Source organism: Acartia tonsa, chromosome 4 (genome assembly GCF_053477335.1).
Source record: "Acartia tonsa isolate MP-2025a chromosome 4, ASM5347733v1, whole genome shotgun sequence".
Classification (NCBI taxonomy): domain Eukaryota; kingdom Metazoa; phylum Arthropoda; class Copepoda; order Calanoida; family Acartiidae; genus Acartia; species Acartia tonsa.
Window position 1 is genome coordinate 36308962 of NC_137263.1, and position 13975 is coordinate 36322936.

A 13975-nucleotide genomic window follows, 5' to 3' on the forward strand; every position below is an offset into this window, starting at 1 on the left:
AAGACAGGTATACAGGGAGTGGACAATGGTAGAATAAACAGGATAATAAGCAATAAGACAGGTATACAGGGAGTGGACAATGGTAGAATAAACAGGATAATAAGTAATAAGATAGGTATACAGGGAGTGGACAATGGTAGAATAAACAGGATAATAAGTAATAAGACAGGTATACAGGGAGTGGACAATGGTAGAATAAACAGGATAATAAGTAATAAGATAGGTATACAGGGAGTGGACAATGGTAGAATAAACAGGATAATAAGTAATAAGACAGGTATACAGGGAGTGGACAATGGTAGAATAAACAGGATAATAAGCAATAAGACAGGTATACAGGGAGTGGACAATGGTAGAATAAACAGGATAATAAGTAATAAGACAGGTATACAGGGAGTGGACAATGGTAGAATAAACAGGATAATAAGTAATAAGACAGGTATACAGGGAGTGGACAATGGTAGAATAAACAGGATAATAAGTAATAAGACAGGTATACAGGGAGTGGACAATGGTAGAATAAACAGGATAATAAGCAATAAGACAGGTATACAGGGAGTGGACAATGGTAGAATAAACAGGATAATAAGTAATAAGACAGGTATACAGGGAGTGGACAATGGTAGAATAAACAGGATAATAAGTAATAAGACAGGTATACAGGGAGTGGACAATGGTAGAATAAACAGGATAATAAGTAATAAGACAGGTATACAGGGAGTGGACAATGGTAGAATAAACAGGATAATAAGTAATAAGACAGGTATACAGGGAGTGGACAATGGTAGAATAAACAGGATAATAAGTAATAAGACAGGTATACAGGGAGTTGACAATGGTAGAATAAACAGGATAATAAGTAATAAGACAGGTATACAGGGAGTGGACAATGGTAGAATAAACAGGATAATAAGTAACAAGACAGGTATACAGGGAGTGGACAATGGTAGAATAAACAGGATAATAAGTAATAAGACAGGTATACAGGGAGTGGACAACGGTAGAATAAACAGGATAATAAGTAATAAGACAGGTATACAGGGAGTTGACAATGGTAGAATAAACAGGATAATAAGTAATAAGACAGGTATACAGGGAGTGGACAATGGTAGAATAAACAGGATAATAAGCAATAAGACAGGTATACAGGGAGTGGACAATGGTAGAATAAACAGGATAATAAGTAATAAGACAGGTATACAGGGAGTGGACAATGGTAGAATAAACAGGATAATAAGTAATAAGCCAGGTATACAGGGAGTGGACAATGGTAGAATAAACAGGATAATAAGTAATAAGACAGGTATACAGGGAGTGGACAATGGTAGAATAAACAGGATAATAAGTAATAAGACAGGTATACAGGGAGTGGACAATGGTAGAATAAACAGGATAATAGGTAATAAGACAGGTATACAGGGAGTTGACAATGGTAGAATAAACAGGATAATAGGTAATAAGACAGGTATACAGGGAGTGGACAATGGGAATAAATAGGATAATTAGCATAATACTACAGGTATACAGGGAGTGGACAATGGGGATAAATAAATGTATCCTATTAAATCGTATTCTGTAAAGAAAGTCAGATGGATAACATGTATATCACAAAAAAATTCGTAGACGAATGTCCATTCGTTCACAATTTTCTGAGACGTTTTGTAATAGTCCAAGTAAGGCTTCAAGCTATTAATTGAGCTTAGAGTTACCGAATCCATACCCTTTCGCTTATAAGAAAAAAATACACCATACCTAGCAGCAATAACAGAAATGTGGTTAAGATTACCACCACATCTAGGGGCGATTAACCTAAGACTACTATCAGATTGCTTTGTACAGCCCAATCCTGATTTTTTCTTAACTCTTAAAGATTTTAATCTATTTAATAGCAGAACCCACTAAACTTATAAAGTATAATTTAAGTCCTTCAAACAAACAAAAAACGACGAAAAAATTATTTTTCATCTAATCTAATCTGCATTTGGTAGCTCATAAATACTTTTATAAAACGTATTTCTTCCTCTCTCTAAAAGTTTTTAAAAAAATTCTTTTATTTTTATATAAAGGTCTAACTATATACTCTTGTATTTTTTACTTAAATAGAAAACATAAAAATAGTACTTATGTCATAAAAATATAGAAAAGTAAAAAAAAGATAAGCGGCGTTCTTTTTAGATAAGTGTTTGTTTAATAATTACTATGGTGATACAAAAATAAAAAAATAAAAATTCCTAGCCTAAAAAAAAGTTACTTTTGCTATTTTTCATGTTATTTAGTAACACTGCGTTATCAGAAAATGATTTTTTTGTTTGATTTATGATAATGGTATACATTAAGACTAGCTTTGTCTAATAATATAATACAATAACAAAATAATCATACAAGTTTATTTATATAGTTATACATTGAAGAAATAAGTGTTTTATATTCGGAAATTCACGTAATCCATGATGATTCCTACTTTTTAGGTTATTAAAAATCTCTTAAACAGCATTTCCAATAAAGTCATGTGACAATTTCACCTCCCCCCCACCTTCCGGCCCCTCGCTTAGCAAAAATTATGCACAAAATCCTTGTAATATATTATAGAATAAAAATATCATTTATTATAAAGATAGAATACCTAACAGATTTCCCATGGTTATGACATCATCATTATAACATTCACAAAAAATGAAAAATGTTTCTTTTATTAAATACAAGTACAATTATATGTATTAAGACAGCAGCAATAAAAAAAACTAAAAAAGTAAAGAAAAAAAGATAAAAATACTTCATTTGATTTAATGGTTCATTACTTAAGTATTTATATCAGACGAACGTCAATACACTTGAAATCAATATACTAAAGTAACAGGATGTTTGTGTGTCTGTCAGTATGTATCGAAGGATATTGAAAAACGCTGAACCGATATGGTTCTCCTTTAGTGTAGTAGCTGATTTACTTACATAATAATATTATCATGAATGCAAATTATTAAAGCAGAGTAAACTTTTATTTGTCTCATAGTACAAACATACTATAGAGCATCTATAGGCTCTGAATTGGAAAGGGGAAGGGAGGCCAGAAAATAGCCTGAAACCATCACAAGGCCCTAATTTAAAAAATAAAACCTATAATGAACTTCCCTAAAATCTAGTGTTTGCTAATTTAAAAATACCAAAGGAAAAAATCCTAATTTGTACTGTGTGAAAGAACCGTCTATCTTTCACTGACATTTACCTGAATTTTCTAGGATATATTTTCAGACATCTCTTAATAATTTATGAATACCGCATTATAAGATATCTTTTTTAGTAGCACATCAACTATTTAACTCAAAAAGTCCGTCTGTGTGTCCGTCCGTCAGTAGGAAACGGCAAGGAGCTCACGTGAATTCCTCAGCTACTATTCAAAATAAACGGGTGAATTTGGTTCGTGAAGATTCCCCATACCAATGAGCATCTTGGTTCTATCATCTTTTTTTATAAGAAAAATATGATTGAGAAAGTTGTCATTATGAAATTTCTTGTTTATAAACCTCTAACTATTGAGTTCTACTATTACTTAATTCTGAAAAAAGAAACATTTCCTTTTTCTTAGGTTCCTTTTCTCAATATTTATTAAAGTACCTCTAAAAATTTGACACTTTTTGAAATTTTGGTAATGAGGTGAAGTTATTTTGCTGAAACTGATTAATAGAATTGTCCTATTAAACCAAAACTTTACCATATCTTTACATTGCCTTTTCTGTTTATTTTAAAAACTTTTTGGTTGAATAAGTTAAATACTACATAACACCAATGAAATCAATCAATTATGGAATAAATGTCTTAATCAATCGCTTGAAGAAATATTTAAATTTTCGCCTTCATAGATCCTTGAAGAAAAACGCATTGACATTGCTTTCAGTTTTTAATTTATGAATTTAAAAGAAACATTTTGAATAAAATATAAATAAAGAATAGAAAATAATTAATTATAAAAGTTATGCATCGACCTTGATACTGTATATGCGTATAATAGAGTTTATTAGATTTAATACCATCCAGGGCTGAAGTAACAGTAGATTTCATTTTAAGAGAATTATATCCATCCTTCCACCCTTCCATTACATATTTGTAAAGTTAGGAGTTATGGACACATTTTACTTGGCTACTATAAAAGATAGTTATATAAATCTCATTTTTCGTCTGTTTTATTAACTTATTGCTAATTTGATACTTTTATTTATATTCATGGATATTTTTACCATAAAATGCATAGTTTATAGTTCTATTATTATATTAGTTATCTGTTTTATTTTCGTAGCTGGACATTTTTAACATAAAATGCATTGTTTATAATTCTATTATATTGAAAATCTGAAATATTTGCTTAGCTGGACATTTTGCAATGCAGTGGACACATAGAAAAATAATAGAATGCAAACAACCATGTAAAAAAAAGTAGGAAAAAATCAAATTTGGTTGAACAGCTTAATAGAGGGACCGAAACAATTAGTTATAAAATACCTCAGGACGAACAGACAGAAAAACAAGAAGTTAGAGTAACTTCTAATAAAAAGTAACATTTAAAAAAAAAACTATACACCAACTGAAACCTAATTACACCAATTAAAGACAGAACAACTACTTGCTAACCATCTAAAGTTCTCTATGATTGGAGACAAATGAAGTATACTCTATCGAGATACAATTAACTACCTGACTAATCATCTATATGTATTTATCTTTGATTGGGGGCACAAGTAGTTTACTGGAAACTTCATTATACACAAATTAGCTGGTTTCCTGAGAAAAAATAATAATGAAAAATCACAATATACTTGGTTCCGTAGACAAATATATGGAGTGACAATAAGTTGGGTTACATGGACAAACAATCACATAGTTTCCGAATAAGCTTTGTTACATAGACAAATATTGAAGGCTCAGGCTACAATAAAACTTGTTTTTAGTTACATAGACATGATTTTTCATCACAGTTTAAAACTGATTTGTATCCTGTAAAAAAAGCGAATTCTAGGCCGTTACTAAATATGATTCTAGAGAAAAATCTTTTTTTACTATTTATATTAAACTTACTTATTTCCATTATGCATATAAATAAGAAATTATGTAGAATACAGTATACAAACAACATACTTAATATATGCAATAAAAATACAGGGTATCGTCAAAAATTTTCTATAACTACAAAAATGAATTTAAAGTGATTTAATACATATGTTTATTTTTGTTTTGTATGCAATTGTTGTCCGCGGAAGGGACAATCCAGATTAATATAATCAATCGAGAGGATAAAAGCTTGATCCTAAAAATTGTGCTTAATTCTTTTTTTTTTGGACAATTTATACCTATAATACAAAGTAGAACGATGTTTGTTTGTCTGCCTGTCTGTTTGTTTGTAGCGAAGGATCTCGCTAACCGCTGAACCGATCGGGTTCTCCTTTACAGGGTAGCTTCTCATAGGTCCTAACTATTTTCTTGGGGAAAAGGATACCTCCAACCCCCCAAAAAATGAAAAATACCCCCTTCCAAAAAAAAAAAATATTTTTTTTTCTTTTTAAAACTAAAACTAAAATATAGGGGTCGACCACCCCCCCCCCCCGAAAAAAAAAAAAAATCCCCCCCCCCAAAGAAATTTTTTTTATTTTTATTTTTCTTTTAAATCCAAAATACGAAAAATTGGTTTGATCAAACCTCTTGTGGCAAAGCCTCTAGAGGCTAGGGGCGAAGCCGCTAGTAAAATTATACGATACGTGTGTCTTCGGCATTATTCAAAACTGGTTTAATACCGCGGAAACGAGTCGGATTCATAGATGTGTTCTTTATGTCTACCTTTTTATCGTTAATTTGTGTTTCTTAAAAAAATTGCAAATTTATATTTTTTAGTAACACTTTGGTTTTGTGTTTCAGGTAATGTTTCTACTGGTCGTAACATGGTTTGAGGATATTTTCTTAGTGGTTAGATAAGACCCCTTAAAAGAAACAACAAAGTTAAGCTTGGATTAGATGCAGGACAGTTTGAAATATTTTTTCTCAATATTCAAATGAGAGGGTTTGAAAAATAGGCGCCATCGATATTTTTATAACAGGGGATTCCATCAAAAATGTTAAAAATTCAAAAATATATTTTTACAAAATTTGTCAATAGAAACAAAATATAAAACAGAACAAGCTTTTGAAAGTTTTTCGCCAATAAAGTTCCATAGAAATCATGATTTATATTGTACTAAAATTTCATTGAAAGTTCGTGATTGGACCAACAGAACTTTTGTTTATGATTATTGAGCATCTTTACTAAAATAATTTCTGAAATTACAGCGTGAATAACTTTGCCAGGAGGGTGTGAGCCTGTAGGGTCAGAAGAAGAAAGAAGACCTTCTATTTTTTTAAGTAGGGGGGAATGCAAACGAACGCCCCTGAAACATATTATACAAAAGCTTCGCTTCAAAATTTTACTACTGTCTTTAGTTGAATATTATTGGGATGAATAATTTACACGACACATTGGCTACTTTATTCAAACAATATTTTGCTGTTTTGTTGGTTAGAAAGCAGCCAAGCAAATTCTTGGCAAGATCAACTTCATTAAAATCAATAAAACTTATTTTTTTGCTGATCAAATGTTCAACTTTTGTACGATAGCCAAATCTTTAGAGTTTTTAACATGCGAAGTGTCTGCTATAGTGTTTTGGTTCCCTTATCTCATGATTTCGGTTATAGTCCCTTTCGTGACAACGCCTCTTAAGGGGTGTTTCGTCGTATTTTCATAGTAGCTTTTGACAGGTTAGGTTAGGTTAAGTTAGGCAATTGGCCCCACAAAGTTAAAGCCCCCTGCAAGGGATAGAAATACTGTGAAAAAATGACGAAACGCCTCTTAAGAGGCGTTGCCACGATAGGACTATACCCGAATTTTCAAAGGTCATTTAGAAGAGCTTCAAAACCTGTCTGGGCGTTTGTCTGTAAGGTAGTCAGTAAACATGCTTAAATATCTAACTGTATGTTTGTCTTTTTTGTCTTATCTGTCTGTCTGTCCCCATTTTATTTGCCAGTCTGTCATTTTGTCCATCTCATGCCTTTCTGTGTGTAAAAATATCCATCTTTATACCTCTGTATATCTATATTTTGTTTGTTTATCTATTTATTAATTTTTCCGTCAGCCTGTCTGTATTTTTTTCTATTTGTAAGCCTATATATGTCTGTCTGTGTGTCTATATGTATATAAGTTACTATGGCTGACTATTTGTCTATACTACATTTTTGCTGTGACTTTGCAAGAATTTTGCCTTGTTATGCTGTAATAATTTTTATGCATTTCTCGTAGTAGAGTCGTCAAAAATTGCATACTAAAATACTAAGCAAAAAATCCTTGGATTTTTATTGATTTTTTTGGGTAATGAAGGCTATAAATAGAACTGGTTTGGTTATTTTTCCTAATTTAATAACTGCAACTGTACATTTAGATCTTTGAACGGCTGGACAAATAAAAATGACTTTAGGGGTCCGAACATAATTTATTATGGCAAAATTTTGTTGGGGGTGACATTTATTTATTTTTCCTTATCCCATCTCTACGAGGTCTTTATTTGATATGTAAAGAACAAGTGTAAATGTTTAAAAATGTTATTTTTTCTATGAAATGTGATGATAATAAACTTTTAAGTACATGTAACTTTAGATATTCCACACTTGAACTAAATTATAACAAGGACAATATTGATAATAGCGAGACTTACAGACTCTTTAAGAAAAAATAATAGATCTTAGGGGATAAGACAGTGTACTATGTTTTAATTCAAACACCTAATTAAAATGAAAAAAATTGTTCCTTCTGTAGTTTATAAAACTTTAGGAACCTGCATGATTTACCGTCAAACCTTCCTTAACTGTTTGTAACTGTTTTTACCGGTTTTTCGTCTGTTTCTAATAACCGCTGGATCAATTCGGTTCTTCTATCTCCTTTCATTTAGGTACCCAGTAGGTTTGAAGCTATTTTGGTTAAGTATAGATAAATCTCATTAAAAAAGTTTTTGTTTAAAAAGTTTGAATGTGGGGGGGGGGTTGCTCTAAGGGGAAGGCAAATATGAAGAAAATAAATTTGACAAAAATTATATTTTGTTTTTTAAAAATATTAATACAAAATAGAAATAAAGCAAATTTTTATTAATTTAAATGTGCTACTACCCTAAATACATCGTTATGTCAAAAAAATAACCCGTTTAACTTACTGTACGTCTTTTAAATTAAATTTGTATTACCCCTGCTACTTTTTTAATGGAAATGTCCTTGTAATGTGAAAAACGTAAATCCGTTTTTTTCTAAGGATTGATCAAGTGTTTTTTGTATTTATTTGTTCTACACTATGAAAGCTTCTCTATAATGCATATTTCATTTAAAATAGATAAAAAAAAACTAAGCTAACTTCATGAAAATATTTGCCTTTAAAATGAATAAATCAAGCTGCCTTTAATGTCATGTTTGGGACAAATTAAAAAAGTGTTAATTCTTTGGCGTTAGTTGGTGTGTGTTGATCAGACAGAACCACTTCTTGGAGACTTAAGAGAAAATAGGACTATTCACAAATGCATAAAATATATTTTATTGGTTGAAAAGTTAAAACTATGTACATATATGTCTTACTTGAAATGACACAAAAAAAATTTTCAGTTTACAGGTAAAGGGTCCTTAAAATAATAGTTAATTTGGAGAAAAATATAAAAAAGGAATTTTTTGTGTGATTCTTATGGTCTTCATTGTACTTGTTTATATGTGCATAAAGGATTAAACACTTGTTTTTTTTTTCTTAAAAATATTATGAACAAGGCATCTACTAAAATAGTTCGTAATTTCCGCTGGATAAAAACCGGTTCAGAATAAAAAAATTAAGTCACATTTCACCCTATTGTCTACGCCAAACATACCAAACGAATAACTAAACTATTGTAGCCGTATTAGAGATCTTTAATAAAAAAAAACTCAATACCTTTAATTCGTGATAAACGAAAGTAATACAAATATAAAAGTATTTTTATGAAACTGTAAAAATTAACCTGTTACGACCCTACTACAAACAAGAACTGTTATATTTTAGATAAAAACAGTAAACCGTAATGCAGCAATTTGCTGGGATCGTAAGGTAATGAAAATGAGCAATAAATTGACCTATATCCGAACACAATAACACCTTCTGTAGATTGATTTTGTAAGTTGAAAAGTTTGGACATTTATTGCTTGGAACCGAACTAACACAATTCAATTAAAGTACCCAAAGTTTTTAGCGAAGGAATAAGATAAAACTTTGGTTACCAGTGTTATTTACAGTCCAATGTCCCCTTCCTCCCTGGGTAGTTTATATGTATGTAATACGTATCCTCATTATAGAGTAGCAGCGCTACACTAAATGAGAAGCTACCGAAAAGCATAGCAATATTATTTTATTTTGTTTTTTTCTTATAATTTTATTTCGATTTGCTTATAGGTTATATTAACGTTTCGCTATTGTTAGATAATGCTTGTCTTAAATTTGAATGAAATTATTAAAACATTTCCTTTTATGTAAAATATTTGATAAATTAACATATAAAAACATTTTAGTTAAACACTTCAAATGACCATTTTTGGATATAAATATTAAATATCTTTTATGTTTAAAGAAGTTTTGTTAAGTTTGATTAAGTAAGAATTGAGAGGTAAATAAATCTATCTTTTAGTATTATATAAAGGGAGGAGTGGGTTGCGCTAAAAATCCGTAAAGGTTAAACATAAACAAGGTTGTGAGTTTTAAGTTAAAAACAGTAGAATAACGATAAAAATTTATGTTAACTTTTTTAAAAGTTTGTTTATATTTTTTTCAGTAAAAAATATTTATATTTATTAATTATTATCGATCTACTACTATTTTTTAACCTTAAAACTCACACCTTTACGGATTTTTAGCGCAACCTACTCCTGCCCTTATCCCTAAATGTATGTATAGGCTCACAGTAGCCCATTAAAGAGGATTGGGGAGGGTGATGTCGCCTATAGGCTTTACATAATTAAGGTTTGTCATGTTGGGGTGTTTTTAAGACGTTTTATCTTGGGAAGGTGTAGGTACTCTCCCCAAAATATAAAAACACTTCATAGTAAAGGATAGACATATCGGTCCAGTGGTTAGTGAGATCTTTAATTACAGACACAAATTCAAACACATTATTGTTTAAACCTTTAAGAAATTACTATTGTACTTATACTTATACCTATATCCCTAATTTTAAATCAATTCATAACGGATATTAAATTTCTAAATTTATGGAATTAATTGAGTATTAATTTATAGTCATGATTGTTGTTGATTATAGGTATGTACTGTTACAAATTTACACTTCAAGCACATAGGAACGTGCTCATTTATCAATTATTCTGAGAAGCGAAGCTACTCAACTAACTTATCTTGTCCATCTGTTTCCTCGTTCGTTTTTGTTGCTGATGATAAAATTACAAATACCTTCAAATTACCCCCCCCCCCCAAACAAAACAAAAAAGCTTTGACGTCCTTGCGGTTGGTTGGTAATGTCAATTGATCCTCAAGTTTTTCATGTTTTTTACTTTAATTATTATACAAGGAAAGAGTATTTTATTGTAAACATCTGCTCAATGTTAATTTATTCATTACTAACAAAACAAGGATGACAACATCCATAAAAGCGAAGCTCTGAAATGGAAGGACAAACGAACATTAACACTTGTAGATTGTCAGAACTGAATTAGCAGAATAATAATGCATCACTACAAAAAATATTTTAAGAAAATTTGTTGCAAAACTGCATAAATAGATGATACTGTTTAAGGACATACTTACATTTTTGGGACTTTTTTATAGAGATGCTTCGCTTATAACATTGTACCTTGTTGTAATAGGAATCACTTTTCAAAAAATCAGAAGAATCGGATAGTTTGAATATACAAAAATTTGTTGTCAAAAAAGTTAAAAATCGACATGTTTAAAATGGACGTACGGACATTATGGTATTGTTTATAGAGTTGCTACGCTTTCTTAATTGTACCTAACTACTATAGGAATCATCATGCAAAGTTTGGAATCGATAGGACAATTCTAACCTGTTTAAATTAACGAAAAGAGCTAACTCTCTGTGAAGGACGGACGGACGGACCGACCCTAATTATAGAAAAGCTTCGCTTTTAAAAATTATGCATATAAGTAGCATAGCAATAACATTATTTTTTAAGTTGTGAAACTTGTGTAATTTTGTGGAATGCTGGCTTTGAAAAAAATGATCATAGATGACACATTATTGACAACATTATTCGACTAATGTTAATTAAACAAAATTAATTTCGAATGTTGGGTCTTAATTTGTTATGTCACCATCAAAGAAACCATTAAAAATATTGCATCATTTACAAATTGTTGTAAATCATTTACTTTATTGACAAATTATTATGCTATTGACGCACATAAAGATTTATTATGCCATAGAGCAGTTTTGCTGCCAACGAGTGAAGAAGAAAAAAAGAATTAATTTGCAAAAATGTGTTGACATTTTGTAGTTAATTAATCAGGTTTTTTAGTGTTTGTGCATCTATTAATAGTCGAGCTTATAGGCAGTTTCCCCTTATAGTGGGTTAGTCGAGCACAGAACCCCCTTTCCTCTGATTTTAGAATAAATGGAAAATAAGGAGTGGGAGATAGCTTTTCAAATATTTTACATCTTACTTTAGGTCAAGTTAAGGTAGGTAAAATTGGGCACACAGGTTAGACATAGACATAAAGGAAAAAAATAACCCCCCACCCCTGTTTTCACTTTATTTTTAAAAAATCATGGGGGTTGTTTTCTGTGCTCGCGAGGCAAATTGAGGAAAAGCACTATGCTTATAACACGAGTTGGGCTTATTACATTTTATTAATCTACCATGTTTCTTGAGGTCTTTATTACGGTAATGCTCACTTGACCTAACTACATTAATTTATAATGCCTATCTAGTATATGTTATACAAAGAAGAACGATGTTTGTAGTCCATCTTTCATAAACCCATTGGCATTGACCTTAAAATTTTCTGACAAATTGGGAATACCCTCATCTATTCTTTAATAAAAAATGAAAATCTAAAGAAGGGTAAATGCTTATATCAAACCCCATTACACTGCGAAATAGCCTGAAACCTGCTCTGTACCTAAAATTTTGAGATTCTTAAACTACTACTTCACAGTTAAGCAGTTCTTACAGTACAGACATACATCCAGCTACTTTAGTATATAGGATTTTGTTTGTTAGTTTGAGAGTAATTTGTATTAGATAAATGAGAAGATAGTATTCTGAAAGAAAATTAATGGGACGACAACTCTATAAACTAATACATCCTACACTAACAAGAACAATTATATCCATAGAAGTGTAATTAGTTATAAACCACAAGTGGATACGACCCTAGCCTTTGAAACTGGCCGTGATGTAGTTTTAATTTTAAATGTATTAATGATATAATAGTTATTTCTTGCATCGTATTACAAACAGCTTTCCGCGGATATAAAATGTACAATTATATGATTGTAAATATTTATATTAGTAGAAAACTAGATATTATACGATGCTAGACATAATTTTTTCGTATTGTTAAGAACCGGTTCAAATCCACTGGATAATAATCGGTTTAGAATGATTACGAGAAATAGTTTTTTTGTTCCTGGGATAACCTCTCAAAAAATAGCCTAAAACTTGAGTTTACTAATATCGAGGTTTTCATATTAGCCTCCTAGCTATCTTAATTAAAGTATAGGTTTCTCTCAAAAAAAATCCAGCGACCCTAGTATTGAGAGCTCTGTATTTTAAGTCTATGTGAGAGGCAGAAAAATATCTTTAAACAATTCCCAATTAAGACTAAAACCATCCATGAACTGAGTCAATTCATTAATTGGAAATTTCTTTTACAGAAAGCTGTCTATAGCTTTCGCTCGCTGCGATAAATAGCTATTACAAAATCCTGTAGGTTACACCTACTGATCAATGTTAGAAAAGTTTTGGTATTAAAATACCACACACGCGCCTAATACAGATATCAATCAATCTATATACATAGTTACATATGTGTTACAAATATAATTTAATTGGACATTTTACGAACGTAAGTCCTAACAATCCCTCTTTTCATAAAAATGTTCAAAGCATCCATATTGGTTTTTAATTGAGGCTTAGTTAATTGCCGAGCCCTGACTAAATTATAATTATTAGACTGATTATGGTTCACAATTATCTGGGAAGTTTTTATAAATCCCATAAAGTTTAAATGCTTTATCGTATGAACACGTAATTTTAATTCTTTTAATAGAGAGGGTTATTTCCTCTCCAATCCAATTATATTTTGAAAAGGAAGGAATTACTTTTTGGAAGTGGGGGACGGGGTATCGTATCTATTTCCAACGCCCATTAGCCTGAAAACTATCCCGATGTAAAACTTCTTGAAATTTTTGGAACTCGATGATAGATTTTAGTGGACATACATAAAGACATCTTGGTTATTTAGACTCTAGGATTAATAGACTCTACAAGTAGCATAAATTAATAAATCATTTATAAAAATTTCGAGGTTCGCTCTTATTTATGTTTTAATCCTTGTTATTTATTCATTGATTATTAATTAAATTTTTGTATGGTATCTAGTTCATTTATTATACAGTAGTTTAAGTAATTCATACCATATTTTGGTAATTTTATTTAGAAAAGATTTAATGGTAAGTAATACATTATCGAAGAAAGAGAAAAAAAATATATCTATTTTCGGGAATAGTCCCTTTCGCGACAACGCTCCTTAAGAGGCGATTCGTAGAAATTTTAAAATGGCTTTTTATAGGTTAAATTAGGTTAGGTTAGGTTATATTGGGTTAGGTTATTGTCCCACAGGGTTAGCCAATTGGCCCCGCAGGGTTAGAGCTTCCCGCAGGGGCCAGAAATAGTAGAAAACTTACTGTGAAAAATACGAAGAATCGCC

General features: G+C 30.7%; 1 protein-coding gene across 3 annotated transcripts in view; it reads left to right on the forward strand.

Moving 5' to 3' along the window:
* Positions 1 to 13975, forward strand: part of LOC145317003 (kinesin light chain 1-like) — a 158864-nt gene that overhangs the window by 93990 nt on the left and 50899 nt on the right. The window lies entirely within an intron of this gene.